General features: G+C 48.1%; 1 long non-coding RNA gene across 1 annotated transcript in view; it reads left to right on the top strand.

Annotated features, from left to right (window-relative positions):
• Nucleotides 1-16,067: 16,067 nt before the first annotated feature.
• LOC144753051 (uncharacterized) overlaps nt 16,068-19,167 on the top strand; it is an 85,423-nt gene continuing 82,323 nt past the window's right edge. The window contains exon 1 of the long non-coding RNA XR_013594183.1: nt 16,068-16,386. This is a non-coding gene — a long non-coding RNA (uncharacterized LOC144753051). The remainder of the gene's footprint in view (nt 16,387-19,167) is intronic.

Here is a 19,167-nt window from a genome sequence, read left to right as displayed (position 1 = left end):
CCTGGTCATTCCACAGGCAACGATATGAGTGATGACATATGCAGAATGATGCATGGGACATTTTATGTGTACTTACTGATCGAAGATTGCAGATGCCATTTCCCTGGGTAAATAGAAAAAATACTTTTTAGTTGCATAAATTCCAGTGCTTAATTTGTACCGGTGTTTGTCTGGGCTTGGCCCCAACACTTATTTCTTTTTACCGGTACGTTTGTATGCCATTCAAACACATGGTGGCGCTGTCTCTCTAATTTAAACAGATTAGACCAGCAACAGCTTTAACAAATCAATAAACCTCAATATATCTTAAAAAGGCAACACCAGAACTCCAGGGCTATTTTTTTAGCTTTGGGTAACCTGAAATAGACTAAACTGTCAATTTTGCATGAGTGTGATTGTTTGCAAGTAGCGTCGGTATTGGCATTTCGCAGTGCTGCCAGGGATAGCAGATGGTGCCAACTGTAGTAGGCTTCTGAGAAATATCTTGGAAACATAAAAAACAAGCATTGGCATAGCCAATAGGTCTCGCCTTTGAGACCTTATAAGTGTTTAGCCCTGCAACACTTGATGTTGCTGCACCAAGAATATTGTGCTGGACAACTAAACACTTATAAGGTCCCAAAGGCAAGACCTATTGGCTATGCCAATGCTTGTACTTCTAGAAATCTGGTCTCCCTGGAGCATGTGGAGAAAACATTCTCCCTCTAAGCTGCACTTGGGGAAGGCATGAGTAGTGAGCAGGAAGTAGGTGTTGGGTTTTTGGGGTGTGAGGTATGCACGATGTAACATGTAACAGTGAATAAGTTTGAAGCATGCATTGCGGGACACCTTGGGGGCAAACTCCCACATTTTGATCCACTCACTGTCAGTCAAAGGAGACCCCAGATCTGCCTCCCACTTCTACTTCAGCTGAGCAAGTGGCAACAGCGCATTCGCCCAGAGGCCCGCACATAGCTCCGATACCAGACTGCTAGTATTGGCAGCATTGCATATAAATTGGCAACTGCAATGCATCTGGGGTTCAGTATCCCGCCACCCCCAGTTTTCCTCACTGCTGCAATCAGGGTACACCAAGAAGGAATTGCCCCGCCGGAAGGTCAGATTCCACCCACAGATCATCAAAGAAGCGTAGCATCCCATCGACATAAAACGCATCTACAGTATCTATACTTGCTGTAATCCAGTTCTGAAGGTGACCCTGTTCGATCCCATGTGAGCAGTACCTGAAGCGGCAGTCTCGGGGAGTATGACGTGCAGGTCTTTTTTATTTTTATTTATTTTATTGAACATTTTTCTGACATAACACAGAAAAAACAAACGTCCCGTTCTTACAGAGTATGGTGTGCATATCTGCATCTTCGGAGCACCCTCAACCAACACTGTTGGATTACAGCTATGCCGTGCTGGTCTGCAGTCGCTGCCCTCTATGGCTGAAGCAAAAGGGTCCAAAGCAAGACCTTCTCAGGTGCGTCAGGAGAGTAAACCTCGTCTGCAGCCTCCAGGCCCTTAAACCATCCCATACACCAATGCAGCTGGGCCTCCAGGTAATAGGACTTACAGTGAGGGGCATCCAACCCAAGCCCTGTCCCACCCTCCCCCCTCCGTCTGTGGATGTGCGCTGCAGTTGGCCGGCGCCACCCGTCGCCGACCATTACTCCAGATTAGGTCAATCAGAATAGTGTATTACTATTGAAAAAGATACCCCAGGGTACAACCACCGGGAGTACAGCAAAAAAACAGAGAAGGTGGAGTAAGGCTACTATTTTTGCTATCGCTATCTGTCCAGCCACCTATATCGGATGTGACTTCCAGAAAACCACACTAGCCCAAAATGCTGCCACAGCCGCCCCTATATTTCCTTTCTAAGATTTCTGGGTTTGTCCGATACACGCAGATTCCCAGCAGTGGCGTAACGAAAGTTTAAGGGGGTTCCCCTGCGATGTATACAGAGGAGCCCTGCTCTGGATTTAATACGGAGCGCTCAGGTCTAAGTTCTGGGCTGAGGGGCCCTCTGCAGCTCGGCCCCCCCCCCCCGCACTGCAGGGGATGAAGGGGCCTGTGTTACGCCCCTGATTCCCAGTTACTCAATTCCCCTTGCTCACATCTCATTCCACCCATAACCGGTGGCTCGCAGGAGGTCGCCCTGGCAAGGAACAAGCTGGTTTAGAGCCAGACGTCTCTCCTAAGCTGTTGAGGAAGAGCACCGTCTTCCCAGGTTCGGTCTGCATGTTTCCAAGAAAGAGAACAATACCATCTGCGTCCGCAGAGATATAGTGAGTGACTCCACGAGACGAAATACCTGCATAGAGTATGCCAGTCCAGCTCTGCTTGCCATTGGTTCCACCGCAGTGGCGAAAAGCAGCAGTGACAGTGGACACCCAGGATTAGGTTTCCTCTCCACCCTGTACTGCCCCAAGATAGTCCAGCCTGTGTGAACCCTCGCAGTGGAAGATGCATAAAGCAATTGAATCCACTCCACAAACCTGCATCCGAGCCCTATTTGGGTCATGAAGGCTCAAAGATACTCCCATTCCAAGGCTGTCAAAAGCCTTTTAGATGATGGCAAACATGAAACCAATCCACTCCAGTATAGCAGGGCTATCCCGCAAAAGTGCCAATAATCTTTGTATATTCAGAACAATATTGCATTTGGAGATAAAGTCCGATTGATCAGTGTGAATAAGGCCCGGCATGTGAGGCAGTAGCCTCTGAGTCAGGATTCCACTAAGTATTTTGTAATGGACATTCAGCAAGGATAGTTGCCTATATTCCAATGCTTCCTTTTCTTGTTTCTCAGGATTAAGCAGGGGGAAGTGCGAGTGCCACACAAGGAAGGGGGCAGGGCATGAGCTTTCAGTGGTGTTTCAAAATACGTTCTGGTTTTAAAAGTACCCGCTGCAGAGTTCCTTGTATATCCAGCTGTTTTCAGCAACAATCATAGTGGCACGATATCTCTGGTGATTAATCTTCCTACTGGTGAGAGATTGACTTTTGACTAGTGGCAGTTTTGACTCACCTAAGGTAGCGCAGAGGGTTACTATACCTGCTACAAAGTTCAAGCTTAGTGGGTTACTGCTTTTGTCACACAGATCGTTTTGTTACTGTGCAGTTCATAAGTTACAATTGTAATTTAGCACAGTGAGCTATGAGCTGCCATCAAAGAGCTGCATTCAAACTGCATGGTACATGTTAGACAGTTATGATATTTCCAGTCTTTCATTATCCTAATGTTTCTAAAAATGGGTTGTTTGGGTAGAAATACATTCCTAGTAATTACGCCAACTTTAACCATTGTGTTTCGTTTTGAATCCTGAGTTTGTGCTTCTCCAGACCAAGCACTCTTAAAAAATGCCTACTAGTATGGATGACGTGAATTCTGCACTTGGTAGTCCCCTTTATCTTATGTAACAAATTCTTCACACTGATTTACACACTTATTATTCATTGTCTCTATGTAAGTAGAGACAATGCACTCTTCCTCCTCTCGCTACCTGGCGAACAAGCTGAAACTCTCTGGAGGCTCTAGACCTTCATGCAAAGTGGAAAATCTACTGCTTGAACCTCCCACTTTCAAGAAGGAAAGATCAATGGCCCAATCCTTTTCAGGCAACGCGGTGAGAATATGGAACTCACTTCCGCCTCAGCTCCGGACCACCACCTCCTCCCAGGTCTTGAAAACGGACCTCAAAGTTCTCCTCCTCCAAAGACACCTCCTAAAGTAATTCACGCCCTCTCTATTATCTGAAGGAAGACCTCCCATCACTGAAAACTCTATTCCCCATGACTATGGAAGTGCCTTCCCAGTGCGTTCGTGTGGTTGGAGTGTATGCCATTTAGTGCAGTATTATCCTTGTATCTGTGTTTGGTTCTCTTTTGTAACATGCACACGCCACTTTTCTCTTGTAACACACTGTTTGCTACCTCTCACATTTTGTTTGCTTTTGATACTTGCACAAGTGCCACCATTGCCTACGTAACGTTTGTTCTTGTGCCTCTGTGTCTAGCATATATTGCAGTATATTACCTCTAAATGTACTCTGTTTTCTCTTGGAACCTGCACACGTGTCACTCTCTCCTCCTGTATTGCACTGTTTGCTACCTCATGTATTTTGTTTGCTCACAATTGTCACTTTTACCTCATGTAACTTATTGTGTGCTTTTGTAATTTGTTCATTTGTAATTTTCTGTTCCTTTTGTGAAGCGCTTTGACGCCTTCTGGTAAAGTCTGCGCTATATAAAAACGCATAAATAAAATTTTTTTTTAAAAAAAGTGTGATGCAAAGTGCTCCGACCCTCTAAACTGGTATGAGAGGTGCTATAAAACAAATTAAATACATGTGAGAGAGGGGTTATGGAGAGATGAGTACTGCTAGAGGGTGACAGTGAGGAAATCATTGAAGGGGCCCAACCAAGATGAGTGTAACCTGCTGCAGATTAAGCCTTTCATTTACTGTGCTTTAAAAGCTAATATTGTATATATTTTGAAAAATGTATTGTAGAATGCACCATTTTCCCCCAAATGTTCTTTGCTGGTAGGTGGGGGCAGATGCTCACGTCCCTCTTGTTAGTGGTCAGGTTCGATGGCTACGCAACGTACGGGGCCTGATCTGTCAAAACTTGTCAGGGCTGCTTGGGCCGGACTGGGAACCAAAACCAGCCCTGGCAAATGTTGTCAGACCAACCCCCGTACAGTGCATAGTGAGTGCGTCTGACAACTACAGAGAACTTTGAAGTGCAACCGGTGTACTCATAGCTGCCAAGGTTTCAGATTGCTATGTGTGACATTTTCATAATTTCAGTATTATTATGAGTGACATTTCAATGACTGTGAGTGGCACTTTTTCACGAACAAAATCAAGCAAGGAAGACGATTAAAACATATAAATATTAGAAGTTAAACCCATGTGAGGAACAAGAAACTCTTAAAAAAAAATCTTTAAACTGCTCCTATACACCAGAAATGGAAGGGCACTAACCAATATGACACAGAGAGCCCTGCCCCCAAACAGGCCACTTGTTTCTGCTAGGAAGTCTCAGCTTCCATGCTCGCAACAATACCAGAGTGCACATTAGTGTTATTAAAAATGTTAACTGAAAGTACAGAGAAACGCCAATATGAACAGGACACTCTGCGGCCAGCCAGCACTTGACTGTAGCGCCTGTAACACTACACAACATTCGGAATGACATAATATTACAGATGTAAAACAATATAGATAACAAAAGATAATGCTAATTTTCTTTTAACTCTTCTATGTAGTATGATAGCTGTGATGAAAACATTTCACAATGGAAGTTCGTAATGTAAAAAAATAATCCTACTGATTATATATGTTTTACTTGTCTTTCATTTTAAAGTGTGTGCACTATTATTTTATATGCAGTTTAAAGTGAACTGTGCCCATACCTTACACTTGGGCACTGGGAACACCGATGCTGACCAGACATGACAGCCAGAATGGGTTGACCGAGGCGATAGCTGTAATCATTTTCAAACTGGGGCCATACTACGGGATCACAGGGGTGCAGACTAATCCAATTAATTGTCCACAAGTGAGAATGGAAAATTCTCCATAAATGCATTATCTCACAAATCTGAAATCTTGCTTCTAAAGCTTTCTGAAGATCAGGGAGAAATGCTGGGATTATTAACTGCATCTGGACAACAAGTTGGGGGCAACTAGCAAGAGTTTGGCTTCCTGTCAACAAATAATTTTGAACGAAACAAAACAATGAAATAACAAATCTGTGCCATAAGGATCTCTCTAACACACCATCTCCCTCCCTATAACCTCAGGCCTCACATTTCTCCCCTTTGGTTCTCTCCTCCCAAGAGGTATCTTGATTGAGTAGGCAATTGTCTTGAATAAGTCATTGTTTCACACTAGATTTTGACGTATTTACTCCGTGCCACTAAGAGACCCTTAGATCATCATGGGCTTTCATTTTACAAATGAGTGCATTCTGGGAATTGTAGTTCCAGATCGTAATAAGTGAATTAATCGACTAATGCAAGTTAGAACAATTATTTAGTTAAGGCATCGCCCAGGACTTTGTAAGGGTGTATCATGGAGTCCGTTTTTTACACGGTGTAAGAGTGCGTTGGCGTTGTAATACAAGCATTGGGAAAATGTTTGAACTGTTTATGAAACTACGCACAGTTAAACAATAAAAGCTTCAGCTGCAAATGTAATCCATGTAAAACAAGCATTGGCATTGCCAATAGGTCTCGCTTGTGGGACCTTATAAGTATTTAGTTTTGCAGCACAATATCATTGGTGCAACAAGGATATTGTGCTGCAAAACTAAATACTTATAAGGTCCCACAAGCGAGACATATTGGCAATGCCAATGCTTGTTCCTCCTGTTTTGCACCGTTTGCTCCTCTTGTATTTTGTTTGCTCACAATTGTCACTTTTGTTTCATGTGACTTAACGTTTGCTTTTGTAATTTGTTCACTTGTAATTTTCTCCTCATGTATCATTACTGTTCCTATTGTGAAGCGCTCTGAAGCCTTCGGGTAAAGTCCGCGCTATAAAAAAACGCATAAATAAATAAAATAAACAGTGCACAGAATGTATCCCGCAGGCAGCAGCAGAGTATAGTGTGTGCACGGCGCTAGAGCGGACTCGAGTGTGCTCTGAGGCAGGACAGACTGTACCTCGCAGGCAGCAGCAGAGTACAGCGTGTGCACGGCGCTAGCGCGGACTGGAAATCTCCAGTGCTGGAAGGATCAGATGTAATCCCTATGAAGAGGGGGGGGGCTACTGGGTACGGTAATATTGGGGCGGTGGGGGAAGCGTTTATACAGAAGGCACATGACAAAGGGGTTTGGGCGCAGACAAAGAAAAGTTAGAGAGAAAGGAAAATGATGAACGAACACGACAATACAGAGTGAAAGGGAAAGAGAACAAATGGAAGCAAATGGTGGGGGCCTGAAGGAGGAGGGGGTGCGAGGGATGAGGGAACACGGCCTGGGGGAAGCTGGCTGGGGAGGGGGAGGAGAAATGCAAGGAAGGCTGTGTGCCGGCCGGCCGGCCATCCAAGAATAATTAGGGGAGGAGAAGCCGAGAAGCCGCAGAGCGCACGCTGGGCGAAGCCCTTTGATGTGCTGTGCGGCAAATGCAATTACGAGGGAGGGAGGCTGATGCGCGTTCGTGTTTGATCACGTGGTTCACGTGAACTTCATGAAAACGCCAGCAAAAAGCTGGTGGTTTCATGAGGATTTTGGCTACTTGAATTCTCGCGCAAGCGCATCGATAGGTCGCGAGACCTAAAAAATGCCGTAAAACATTCCAGACACATTGGAAGGGCATTGCTGTGCATACCAAAATACGGTGTGTGCCAGTACAGCCAGGGCATGCAGCCTGGGCATGCACTGCAAGAAATGAAGGAAAGTCCCGAAAAGGCAGAGAGTGTGCACCTGCATTTTGAGCTCTGCTGTTGCTCAGACCCGAGATGTTTCCTTCGTGTCTGTCAGATCGAGCCTGATCAGCTACACACATGTCCCAGGCTAAGTCCCTTCTGACTCAGCCGTGCCTCGTCGGCTCTCGGGCGTGTGTGGATGGGCGGGGCTGCAGTGCCCCGCAAACAAAGGGATGCGTCCTGCTGTGTGGAAGGTAGAGTGGTCCCATGCGGACCCAGACATGTGCATAGTGGTGTGAAGTACTCCTGTGTCCCGCTGAGTCGGGGATGCTCGGTGGGTTACAAGCGGCGGGTCTGCGGTGCCCTATTAACACTGGGATGTGCGTGAGGATAAGGGGCCACATATTTCTACCCTTGGAGGGCAGGCCTCACTTTATTTATGCAGCCCCGCTTTGGGGCTCCTGGCAGCGGCCGCGGTGGGTGCATGACTCGCTCCGGCCCCATAAATCTCATAGCTGCTAAACTGTAGTGCAGCACCCCTCCAGCCACGGTGTTGGTCCGGTCTCGGCACTGTTCTCGCAAAATTAGGCAAAATTAGGCCACAAATGTGAGGCATCACTGTCTGACCCACCTTCGTACGCCCGCGCCTCGTGTGGCCGTGCAGCTCCTCTATTAAACTTGTCCTCTCTTCAGTGAATACCGCGGCGGGCAACGTTGGCGCCCGGCCCCTAGTGAGTGCCTAGCAGTGTCAGCCAGTATCGTGCTGAGAGGGCGGCCCCGCCCGTCGTAATTAATTACTGAGTGTCAAACTTAAGCCTGGCGCGGCAGGAACTTACAGCGCCAACCTGGAGCCAGCACCGAGGATCGTTACTTTGTAGCCGCCTAGCGCTGCCGCGCTCTCACTCAGCCCACAAGCTGAGAGCTGCCATTATTACAACATACATGATTATTTATTAACTAAGAGCAGCTGCTGGCACTGGCTGCAGCACGTCTCTCGGACTCGGAGCAGCAGGAGCCGTGCACAGGCGCCACCGGAGGCGCAAGTCGGCAAAATGCGTGACAATGCATTTCAGTGCGGTGATGCGCAACACCGCACTGAAATGCGTGAGCGTGAGTGTCACACCTGATGAGTGACACTTGGCAGGACTGTGTACTACTACAAAACTGGCCCCAACCCATCCAGAATACCAGGGAAAGTCGGATGCCTAGTAGGGCCAGTCCATCCTTAATCTTAAACTGGTGCAGTTTCAAACTCGCTGTTTTTGTTATAATTCAGGTCCTCTTTGCTGTGCTCCTCCCAAGAGCTGGGTTACACATTAGTCATTACTGGGTTGTTGCTTCCTGCTTCTTGCAGAGAGTCCTGACCTGCCTTGACCCCGAGCTCAGCTATCTGTGCTCTTTGTTACCCCTGTGTGCTGAGCCCTGATGGCCTTCCGCTGAGAACACTGGTCGCGTTTGCCGATTATTGGCCTGGCATTATTGAACACCTGTTAGGCTGACCTAATTGGAGGCTACAGGGTTGGGAAACGTGAGAGAAAATAGAAAGAAAGGATGCGCGTTTTTCTCTTGAAATCAGATAATCTGATTAGCTCGACAGGCAATCCGAATGACGATGTGCATACAGGCACTAGGCACATACTGAGAACTTTCACTTGGGTCGGACTGGCCTTTAAACCGCAATCAGGCACTCGAGAGCAGACTCTGTCCTTTGGTGTTCGTTTTTGCTCGCTACAGGAGTAGCTGGGAGCCAACAAGTCTTGGGTGTATTCTGCAGCAGCTTCTAGGAGGACCCGGCCGCAGTGGAGGTGAGAGGCGCGGCGAGCGGGACTGCGAGGACCAGCATTCCTGAACAACACCGTCAGCTGGTTCCTCTTCCCGCCGCGCCGCGCCCCCTCCCAGTGCCACGCCCCCTCGCTTGAGCCCTTATCACCTCTCGCGGCCCCCGCTTCGCGGGTGCCACTCGAGAGCAGACTCTGTCCTTTGGTGTTCGTTTTTGCTCGCTACAGGAGTAGCTGGGAGCCAACAAGTCTTGGGTGTATTCTGCAGCAGCTTCTAGGAGGACCCGGCCGCAGTGGAGGTGAGAGGCGCGGCGAGCGGGACTGCGAGGACCAGCATTCCTGAACAACACCGTCAGCTGGTTCCTCTTCCCGCCGCGCCGCGCCCCCTCCCAGTGCCACGCCCCCTTGTTATACTTAGGAGCCCCTGGGCACGCGCATCGCGGGACGCGCGCGGGGCGGAGAACGGGGCGAAGACCGGGCAAAGAGCGGGCCGTTCTAGGCCGTTAGAGGCCGGTAGAGACCGGACTGGGCCACCCCTCTGACGCTCTCTGTCCCCCACCCCCTCCCCGACTAACTCCAAAATGTCGACCAGGGCTTTAAGGAGCAAGCCCGCCCAACAGTGTTCAAGTACACTGGAAAAATTCTTTCCCAAAGCGAGTGCCCTAGCTAGCAAATGCCAGTTAGTTACGGAAACACACCTGGAGCTGGGTCCTGAAAGTGTGGCTTTGGGTAACGGGGATACTTCTATTACGGATGCTAGTACGCCTATACCACTGGATGTCACTCATATGTCATTATTGGACAGCATTGACCAGACCATTGAGTCGGTCCTGCAGCAGTTAAGAACTCCATCAATCCCCCAGAGAGGTAGTGATTCCCCCCAGCCAACTGGGTCCACTAACAATCTTTCCCTTCCGGCCAATACGGAAATTGACTTGCAGGAAGTGGGTCAGGCTGTCCTGCTCACTGAGCAGGCGAACAGTGGAGTGGAACAACCATCAAAAAGGAAAAGGTCCGGGGAATCAAAGACGGCAAAAAGGGCCAAAGTGGACTCAATTGAGCTCAATCTGGATGCCAGCACAGACATCTCGGCCTCCCCTGAGCTTATTTCACCAGGGTCTGGGACGGATTATACAGGCTCTCCAGTATCCACGGCCTTATCATTGCACCCGGGTCCGTTTATATTTGGTGGGGCTACTTCCGATAGCACTGACACGTTAATAAATTCATTTGTAGATACCCTTAAGAACTTGTTAACCCCCATTTCGGATAAACTGGATGCCATAGAGTCTAGACTCAAGGCTTTGGAAAACATTCACAAAAAGAACAGCCCTCTGTTAGCTACAAATGTTCCTTTAGTCCCTCGGGATCCACCTGGGAACAGATCATCGTCTTCTGCGGTGACCCAGGTTCCAATTTTGGTCCCGCCGAGTACAAATGGTGCGCTTGCCTCTCAAACGCACCCTCTGCCAGCTACAATGCCTAGGCCCCCGGTTCCGGCCCGTAGGAGATCTAAGCCACTTCCTGCTCCCCAACTAAGGGGAGTTGAGAATACCATTAATGGCCCCACTGGTAATACTACTTCCCTCCTTGCCAGGCGTAGGGTGGTTAATCTGCCCCCAGAAGCAGTTCCATATACAGCAATCATGATGGGAGTACCCGAGCTAACAGGTGACACAAGGGAGCCCCAGGACTCTTTACGCAACAAGGTCATAAGTTGGCTTAGTATTAATAGGCCGCTGCCTCCAAATCTGAGAGGTGAGGTTCTCATGGTCAGGAGGATCCCATGGATTGGCCCTACCCCAAAGAACAGGGCGGGGGATTGCATCATTGTAAGTTTTAAAAGCCCACATATTGCTAACTACATCTGCAACTGGCTTGTAAGGCCTGACAAGTCCAATATTGAATTAGTACCCCTCTCTCACTTCTACCCAAATGCTTGCAATAAGGAGGTGGGGAGGGAGAAGGGGTGGACTAGAGTAGGCTTTGCTGTAGATGGTTCACAATATAGACCAAGGCATTACCTACCACCTGTTCCGGTTAATATCATACATCACAATAGATTTTCCTGCCTAGACCAGGTCGATTGACCACAAACTGGGGAGATTCCTCTCATCCATGAAAAGCCGGTGGGTGAGGCGCAAAGTCGGGTGGGATTGAGTGCTGCCCTTGTAACCAAATGCTGCCCACAGGATATCGTTACAGAACGAACGGTTATCCTGGATGACAGTCCGGGCCAACAAGGGCTTCCACCGAACAATGGGTCTGACCATAGTTTACAATCTGAGGAGGTGGAGGTGGATGGCGCACCCACCACCACGGGTTGTAACATTGTTCTGTCAGACACTTATCCACCGATAGGTACCACGCAAGCTCCCACTGGAGGGCAAGGTACGCTACTACCAGATCCTGGGTTGAGAATTCTCTCCTGGAACGTGGCAGGAATCACAAATAAGGAAGGCACACCGGAGTGGGACCAACTATTGGGTAACAGTGATATTCTCCTTTTCCAGGAGACATGGGCAAGGGAATCCCAAACCAGGACAGGGTTCGAAATATTTGAAATTCCTGCAAAATGGAGTGGGAAGGGGAGGCCGTCAGGAGGCTTGGCAATCTGGATTGCGAGTCACACTGGGTGCCAGGCGGAACAGGTGCATACGTTTTCCCAGGACATCCAGTGTGTATTGCTCACATGGCCTGGCAAACCACCGTGGGCTATTGTTAATGTCTACTCGCGACCAGTAGCCGCGCCAAACGAATCCCCCACCCTAAACGATTTGTCTTCCTTCCTGGGTCAACTGCCAGGAGACTCCAAGGTAGTGCTGGGAGGAGACTTTAATTGTCATTTTGAACCCTTGAAAGGCCTACTGGAGGGAGCCACAACTGACGAGGATGACTATTGGGGGGTTCCACCCTCGTCTTCACCCCATCCTAAAGCCTGGTCCCCACTAGCCCTACAACTCATGGCCCTCACCTTGAACTTCGCACTGAGGGCTTGCAATGGTCGTACCCCCTCCGATACCCCCTCAGTGTGCACCTTCAACAGAAGAGGACAGGAGTCGAGGCTAGATTACATCATGATAGATATTACTCTCTGGCCAAAAGTCCTTGACTTCAGGGTAATAAATAGGCTAGATAGTGACCACAATGCCCTTTGCCTAACCATCCAGCAGCCCCTGCCTCCAGTAGGCCTGACCACAGAAAATGGAGGGGAAGACAGGGGGGAGCTGCTTCTTACAACAAATAGGCGGCGGGTTAAGTGGGGAAAGCTCGTGAGCTCAGAAGATGCTATTAGTAAGTTATACGAGTTGGCACTCCCAAGGCTTATGGAGGTGGACGTGCTTTTAAATGAACCACGAATCCCAGAATTTAACGAGAAACTGGGCACCATACACCAGGAATTAGTAAGGGATCTGGCGGAGGTATTTCATCCTGTGGTGCCAACCCGGAAGAAAAAGACCAACGTTCCCTCATGGTATACCTCCTCCTGCAGGGCAGCCAAATCCGAGCTTATTGCTGCAATTAAGGAGGGGCTAAACAAGACCAAGGTACGTGACCTCAGGAAGGAGTACAAAACAGTGATGGCAAATGCTAGGACCGAGTGGGATTGGAACCACTGGCAGGACCTTCATGACGCCCTAAAAGCCAGGGATTCCCGGAAATTCTGGGCCCTGGTGAACAATGGGACGGGAGAACTTAAGGAAGCAATTGAACCCAATATTGCCCCCGCGGTCTGGGAGGATTATTTTGGGGCACTTTATCAAGAACCCAGTACCTGCCCTGACATAGCCCTGCCAGTGCCCACAGGCTCTCAGGACCCTGCCCTGGAACTATCCCTTGGGGAGGTGGAGGCTGCTCTGGAGCATTTATCGTTGGGGAAGGCCCCGGGTTTGGATAAACTACCCGGGGATCTTTTTAGGCACCACCCGGACATCTGGGGTCCGTACCTCCTTATTCTTTTTAACACCATTCTAGGAGGTATGGCAATCCCCGGGTCTTGGCTGGGGGCAGAGATTGTACCGATTCACAAGAAGGGGTCCACTCTGCTCCCGGCCAATTACAGGCCTATTAGCCTAATAGATGTACCCCAAAAGGTCTTCGCGCGCCTTATCCTTAACCATCTGTTGGATTGGGCGGAGGACAATGACATCATGAGCCCCCTCCAGGCTGGCTTCAGAAAGAACACGTCGACCATGGACCAGATCTTCCGCCTCCTCCTCCTTTATTGGAAGACGGTGACGTTAGAGGGGGGAAGACTGTACATGGTCTTCGTGGATCTGAGGTCAGCCTTTGACCTGGTCCCTCGAAGGAAACTTTGGGAGGTTTTGCAAAAGCTAGGAGTACCCCCTCAGTTACTCAACATTACCATCAGGCTGCATGAGAACAACTTTGCACAAGTGAGGTGTGGGAGGGAGGGCAAGCTCTCGTCCAGATTTCCGGTCCATCGAGGAGTCAGACAGGGCTGTGTCTTGGCGCCGACCCTGTTCTGTCTTTTCATCAATAGCGTCATACTACATCTTGATAGCGTTAAGGATAACGATGCCCCGCTCCTGGCAGGCAGGAGGGTCCCGGCAATAATGTTTGCTGACGATACCCTCCTGCTTTCCAAATCCCCCATGGGGATTCAGAGGATCGTGAACGGTTTTGGCCTTTTCTGTCGCCAACATGGGTTGGAGGTGAACACGGAAAAGACCAAGTTCATGATCTTCAATCCCCCAACCAAGACTAGACCAAATCCTACGCTGGGGGAAGTCAGTCTTGAGAGGGTCTCGACCTTCGTATACTTAGGGGTAACACTCCAGGAAAATCTCTCATGGGACTGTCAGATAGCTAGATCCAGGCTAAAACTGTCTCAGTTATCGGGTGCAATGCTGAAGGTGGCAAATAAGTCCACTTTTAAGCCTGTAAGCCCGGCCCTGGAAACATATAGGTCCCAAGCCAAGGCAGCAGCCATGTATGGTAGCGAGTTATGGGGACACAAAGCAGGGAAGGCCCTGGCAGGAGTGGAAAATAATTTTTTAAGACGCCTACTTGGCCTCCCACAAGGCACGCCACTTCTGCCCCTAAGACTAGATATGGGTCTTCCCTCCATTTCTGAAGATCTCCTGTCAAAACCTGTGAAGTTCTGGCACCGGTTATGGACTACTGAGGAACTGCACCACTATAGACAGGACATTACTCATGTAATGAGCCTGAATGGTAATAACAAAATTCCCTGGCTGGCTTTTATCAAGACGGAATTGCTCAGTATGAACTTGCCAGACTTATGGGATGATCCAGCACAGGGCTGCCAAAGGATTACACGTAAAACTCTGGTCCAGTTGTATAAGAACAAAAATTTGTCCTACCTGGAAAATGCTTGTATTAGTGGCACCCTGACGGCACGTTTTATGGAATCTAAAAATTCTTATGTTTTCGAACCTTTTATGGATTTTATCTTTCCGGTCCTGGCGAGGAAATTGTTTGTGCAGTGGAGGTTCGGTACACTCCCTACCAAAGTATTTACTTGCAAATGGTCTGTAGGGGGTGACAAACTTTGCCCATGTTGTAAAGCACAGGACGAAGATGACCTACATATAATGTTCGTATGCCATGCCTACCAGAGACCCAGGAAGCGCTGGATTGCACCGCTCTGTCGGAACCTGGGCTTCAGGAATTACTTACAGGCTTACAGGGTCATGAAAACTAATACTCTGGGCAATATTGTGTTTGCTGTTTCAAAATTTTTAATGGCTGTGTGGATAATTAGGAAGAAAATGTCCCCTTGAACTGTTACCACCTTGCACCTCCTATTCCCTGCTGGATCGGTAGAGACTTTTTATATGTAAATATACTGTGTTTTAAATGTATGTATTGTATTTTACTGTATCTTTTATGGCCTAAATGGTCGAAATAAAGAATTTTTGGAATTGGAATTGGCAATCAGGCAGTCCCAATAGGCTGGTCTGAATAGTCAGTGTGTGTGTGGGGACCTGTTTTTTGTCTGTCTGTGGGCATGTTTTATTCTTTTGTGGATATTGGTTTTTCCTGTCGATGTCCCTGATATTATAACACAAGCATTTCACATACATTCGTTCCCACGTTCCTTATAAAACACCTCTATTGCTTGTCTTTAAAGTTCAAAAAGGTCACAGTTTGCAAACGTCGGTCACTTTTTTAGCTATCTGATTTGATATTCGGGGCCACTTTTATTTTTATGCCAAGGTATATTTCCAATCCTGCCCCATCCCGTGTTTGTGGTCTGAATACAACGCGAATTTACAGCACTATCGCGCAAACTGAGTCTCACTAGACAGATTCCAAAACATTCTATGTAATGCATGTACGACTCGTCATTGCTGTCTGGGCGAACTGGCATATTTTAAAGTCGACGAAACGTAACTGATACCAGACAAGTCATCAACTCGACTCCCACCCCGCCATCGATCGTTTGGGGGGCCTAATGTGAAATGCCTCTTCCCCTGCCTTTCCAGTGTACCGCTGTGTTCAAGAAGCCTCCAGACTTTCGCCAAGGCCAGTGCTCTTGTGACTTCACTACTCCTGCACCTGCCAAGAAACATATCTCTTTTAGCATCCCCACAATTGCTACATCAGCTGAGTATTCAAAGCCAATAATGAGACTTCATTAAATCCACCCAGGAGCGTAAGTACAGAGAAGGGTAGATATCTTTAAATATGCAGCCTAAATGGTCTCTGCCTCTCGTTGACCCCCGAAGAAGAGTAACCTTAAAATAACTTGACAAAAACAGCGGATTACAACATTCGTGGAAGGCCGAGGCTAGAACATGGCGTCCCTGTCCGTGACGTCACCCGTTCACGCCGCACCACAGCCTGCGCTGCAATCATGGGAAGCGTGCCTCGTCCCCTGCTCCTTTCCCTGCTGCGCGGCCGCCGTTCACATGGTCCTGATTAGCGAGTCGCAAACAAACAGCCAGTGTTCTCGGAACTTCCCGTCTTCTGGCACACGGTGTCCTTTCTCATGCAGCGGGAGCCAGGGCAGAGCTAGCTACGGGGAAAAACAACACATTGTCAGGCGCTCCCAAGGCAGCTGATCACGCCAGGGGTGTAACAAACCCCTCACCCCTTTTCGGGGCCCCCTAACCCTTCAGCCAGCCCCCAATCAGGCCAAGGAATGTCTTCAAGATATGGGAGACTGGGGGCGGCTCCTCAGATTCTGCAGGGCACAACCTGCTGTGTTTGCTGTGGAGGCCACGAAGTTCGGGAGCAAGAGATACACTGCCAGGTGGGCAACCAGGAACATGTTTTAAAAAAATGTCTTGTCCCAGTGTCCATGCATAACTTTTAAGTGGTCTTGTAGCGTAAGGCATCCCTTCAGCTGATCCTTGTTTTTAAGCCAATAGCAGATTACATTCTGGGACTTGTAGTTTTTATTTCAGCGCTGTTAGCGTGCTACTTGCCAAAAAAGCGCTTCAGCACCCCATCAGGGGTAACAAGCGCTATATAAATGCAAACCTTTTTCCCTCTTCTGTCCTTCCGCTACCCTTCTGAATCCAAATACCTGACTAACCTATCCACCACTCAAATTACTTTCATATTTCACTATACTAATTCAACACTAATCCTTTATGGGCACCGCAGTAGCGTGCTACTCGCCGAAAAAGCGATTTGACGCCTCGTCAGGGGTAGTAAGCGCTATATAAATGCAATTGCAATGCTATACAATACAATACTATTGATTCAGAAATCCTAGCATTCAACGCAGCTAACAGCCAGGACTGACGTGATGCAGCAAACACTTAGAAATAAAGGCACCAAATTGCTCTGTGTCATAAGAGCACCCTTTCACCAGCCCTGAGATTTCCATAGTCAAAAGGCTCTCATGTTTGCCAGGTCCATGCTTAACCCTTTGGATGCGTCGGACGGACCCTGGCCGTCCAGCGTCACGGGTGATGTGTGCGTTGGACGGCCGGGAGCCGTCCGATTTGTGTACGCATGAAATTTTCCCACACTGCGGGAAAATTTCACCCGCATTTAAAGGGTTAAACAGGTAATTCATTCCACGTTTTTAGGTCTGGCTAAAAAAATTCCAAAATATTCAGTAAAAATATTTTTTGTCTTTCACTTTCAGGTTAACTTCATATGTAATCTCTGCACATGTCTGTGTAACAATAGAACCACAGAATTGAAGTCTGATTAGTGATCGGGGAATAGTCACTTGTGTATTTTTAATTCAACGATCTCAAAGTCTGTGAAAGTACTGTGACTATATAAGTAATTATTTTAAACCTGCATTACGCACTGTATAAGATAGAATTGTCCATTAAAAACACACACTTAACAGCTTAGTTAATAGCACACCTACAATACCTCTAAAAAAAATAAAAACATGAAAAATACACGTTGTCAGCAAGTTTCAAGTGACTCCATTAAAGCCAATACCAGCTTACGAGCAGCCTTTACGTTTGCAGATTTATCAATTGCCCACATATATATTTCTTTAAGGCATTTCCTGGCAACAAGGCCACTTCTTGTTGCCTCTCCCTCTGAATCACAGCACAGGAGACTCCCTTTCTTCAACTATATGTGAGCCATCTCAAGTGTTGCAATTAACTGTCGCAGGGACTGTTTTCTGTAAGCAAAACATAGGGGAACTGTTTTTGTTAAAATAAAAAAGTGTAGGCACTTGTTAGACCTGTTTCCCCAGTCATTTTGCTGGTTTTAGGACTCTGTATATTGTGCCATTGCTGACCAGTGTTAAAGTGCATGTGCTCTGTGTTTAAACTGTAATGGCATTTGGTTTTTCTATGGTTGGGATATTTGATTTTCTAATAAGTCCCTAGTACACTGCACTGTGTGTGCCTGGGCCCTGTAAAGGAAATGCTATGAGTGGGCCTGCAGCACTGATCGTCCTACCCACATGAGTAGCCCTTCAAATCTGTCTTAGGCCTGCCACTGCAGTCTGTGTGCAGTTTGAAAACTGCCATTTCGACCCGCAAGTTCACCCACTTGCCATGCCCAAACCTTCCCTTTTATTACATGAAAGGCACCACTAAGGTAGGCCCTAGGTAGCCCCATAGGTAGGGTGCAGTGTAGTTAGAAGGTAGGATATGTGCTTTTAAGTTTTACATGTGCTGGTAGCGTAAAACTTCTACTTTCATTTTCAGTACAGCAAGGCCTATCTCTCCCATAGGTTTAGCATCGGAGCTGCTTTGTAACATCTTACAAGTGTATCTTTCAATTCAGAAAAGGTAGAAATTTGGAGTTTGTTGTCTCTGGACTACAGTTTGAAAACTCATCTTTTAGTAAAGATGGTTTTTTTAATTGTAGGTCTGAAAATGCCACTTTTGGAAAGTTGGCATTTTCTTACTTAACCATTCTATGCCTCTGCCTGTCCTTAGAATAAAAGTCATGGTTGGATGAAATGGAATGAATAATCATCATTGGACATCTAGTATGAACAGTTCAAGCTAATTCATGTGATAATTATCAATCAATCAATCAATGACACTTGTAAAGCGCGCTACATACCCGTAGGGTCTCAAGGCGCTGGGGGGGGGGGGGGGGGGGGGTTGCCGCTACTGCTCGAACAGCCAGGTCTTCAGCTTCCTCCTGAAGGAGAGGTGGTCTTGGGTCAGGCGCAGGTCGGGAGGGAGGGAGTTCCAGGTCTTGGCAGCCAGGTAGGAGAAGGACCTTCCTCCTGTAGTCGCTCTTCGGATGCGGGGGACGGCGGCGAGGGCGTGGTTGGCTGATCGGAGGTGGCGTTTGGGAGCGTAGAAGTTGACTCGGCTGTTGAGGTAGCTCGGGCCTTGGTCGTGTAGGGCTTTGTGTGCGTGGGTGAGGAGGCGGAAGGTGATTCTTTTGCTGACGGGGAGCCAGTGAAGGTCTCTGAGATGTCCGGAGATGTGACTGGTTCGTGGGATGTCGAGGATGAGTCTGGCTGAGGCGTTCTGGATCCGCTGGAGTCTCTTCTGGAGCTTGGCGGTGGTACCGGCGTAGAGGGCGTTGCCGTAGTCCAGTCGGCTGGTGACGAGGGCCTGGGTGACGGTCCTCCTGGTCTCGGTGG

Source organism: Lissotriton helveticus, chromosome 5_1, assembly GCF_964261635.1.
Source record: "Lissotriton helveticus chromosome 5_1, aLisHel1.1, whole genome shotgun sequence".
In the NCBI taxonomy this organism is placed as follows: domain Eukaryota; kingdom Metazoa; phylum Chordata; class Amphibia; order Caudata; family Salamandridae; genus Lissotriton; species Lissotriton helveticus.
The sequence above is the reverse complement of the archived record's forward strand: the minus strand, read 5'-3'. Positions and strand labels throughout refer to the sequence as shown.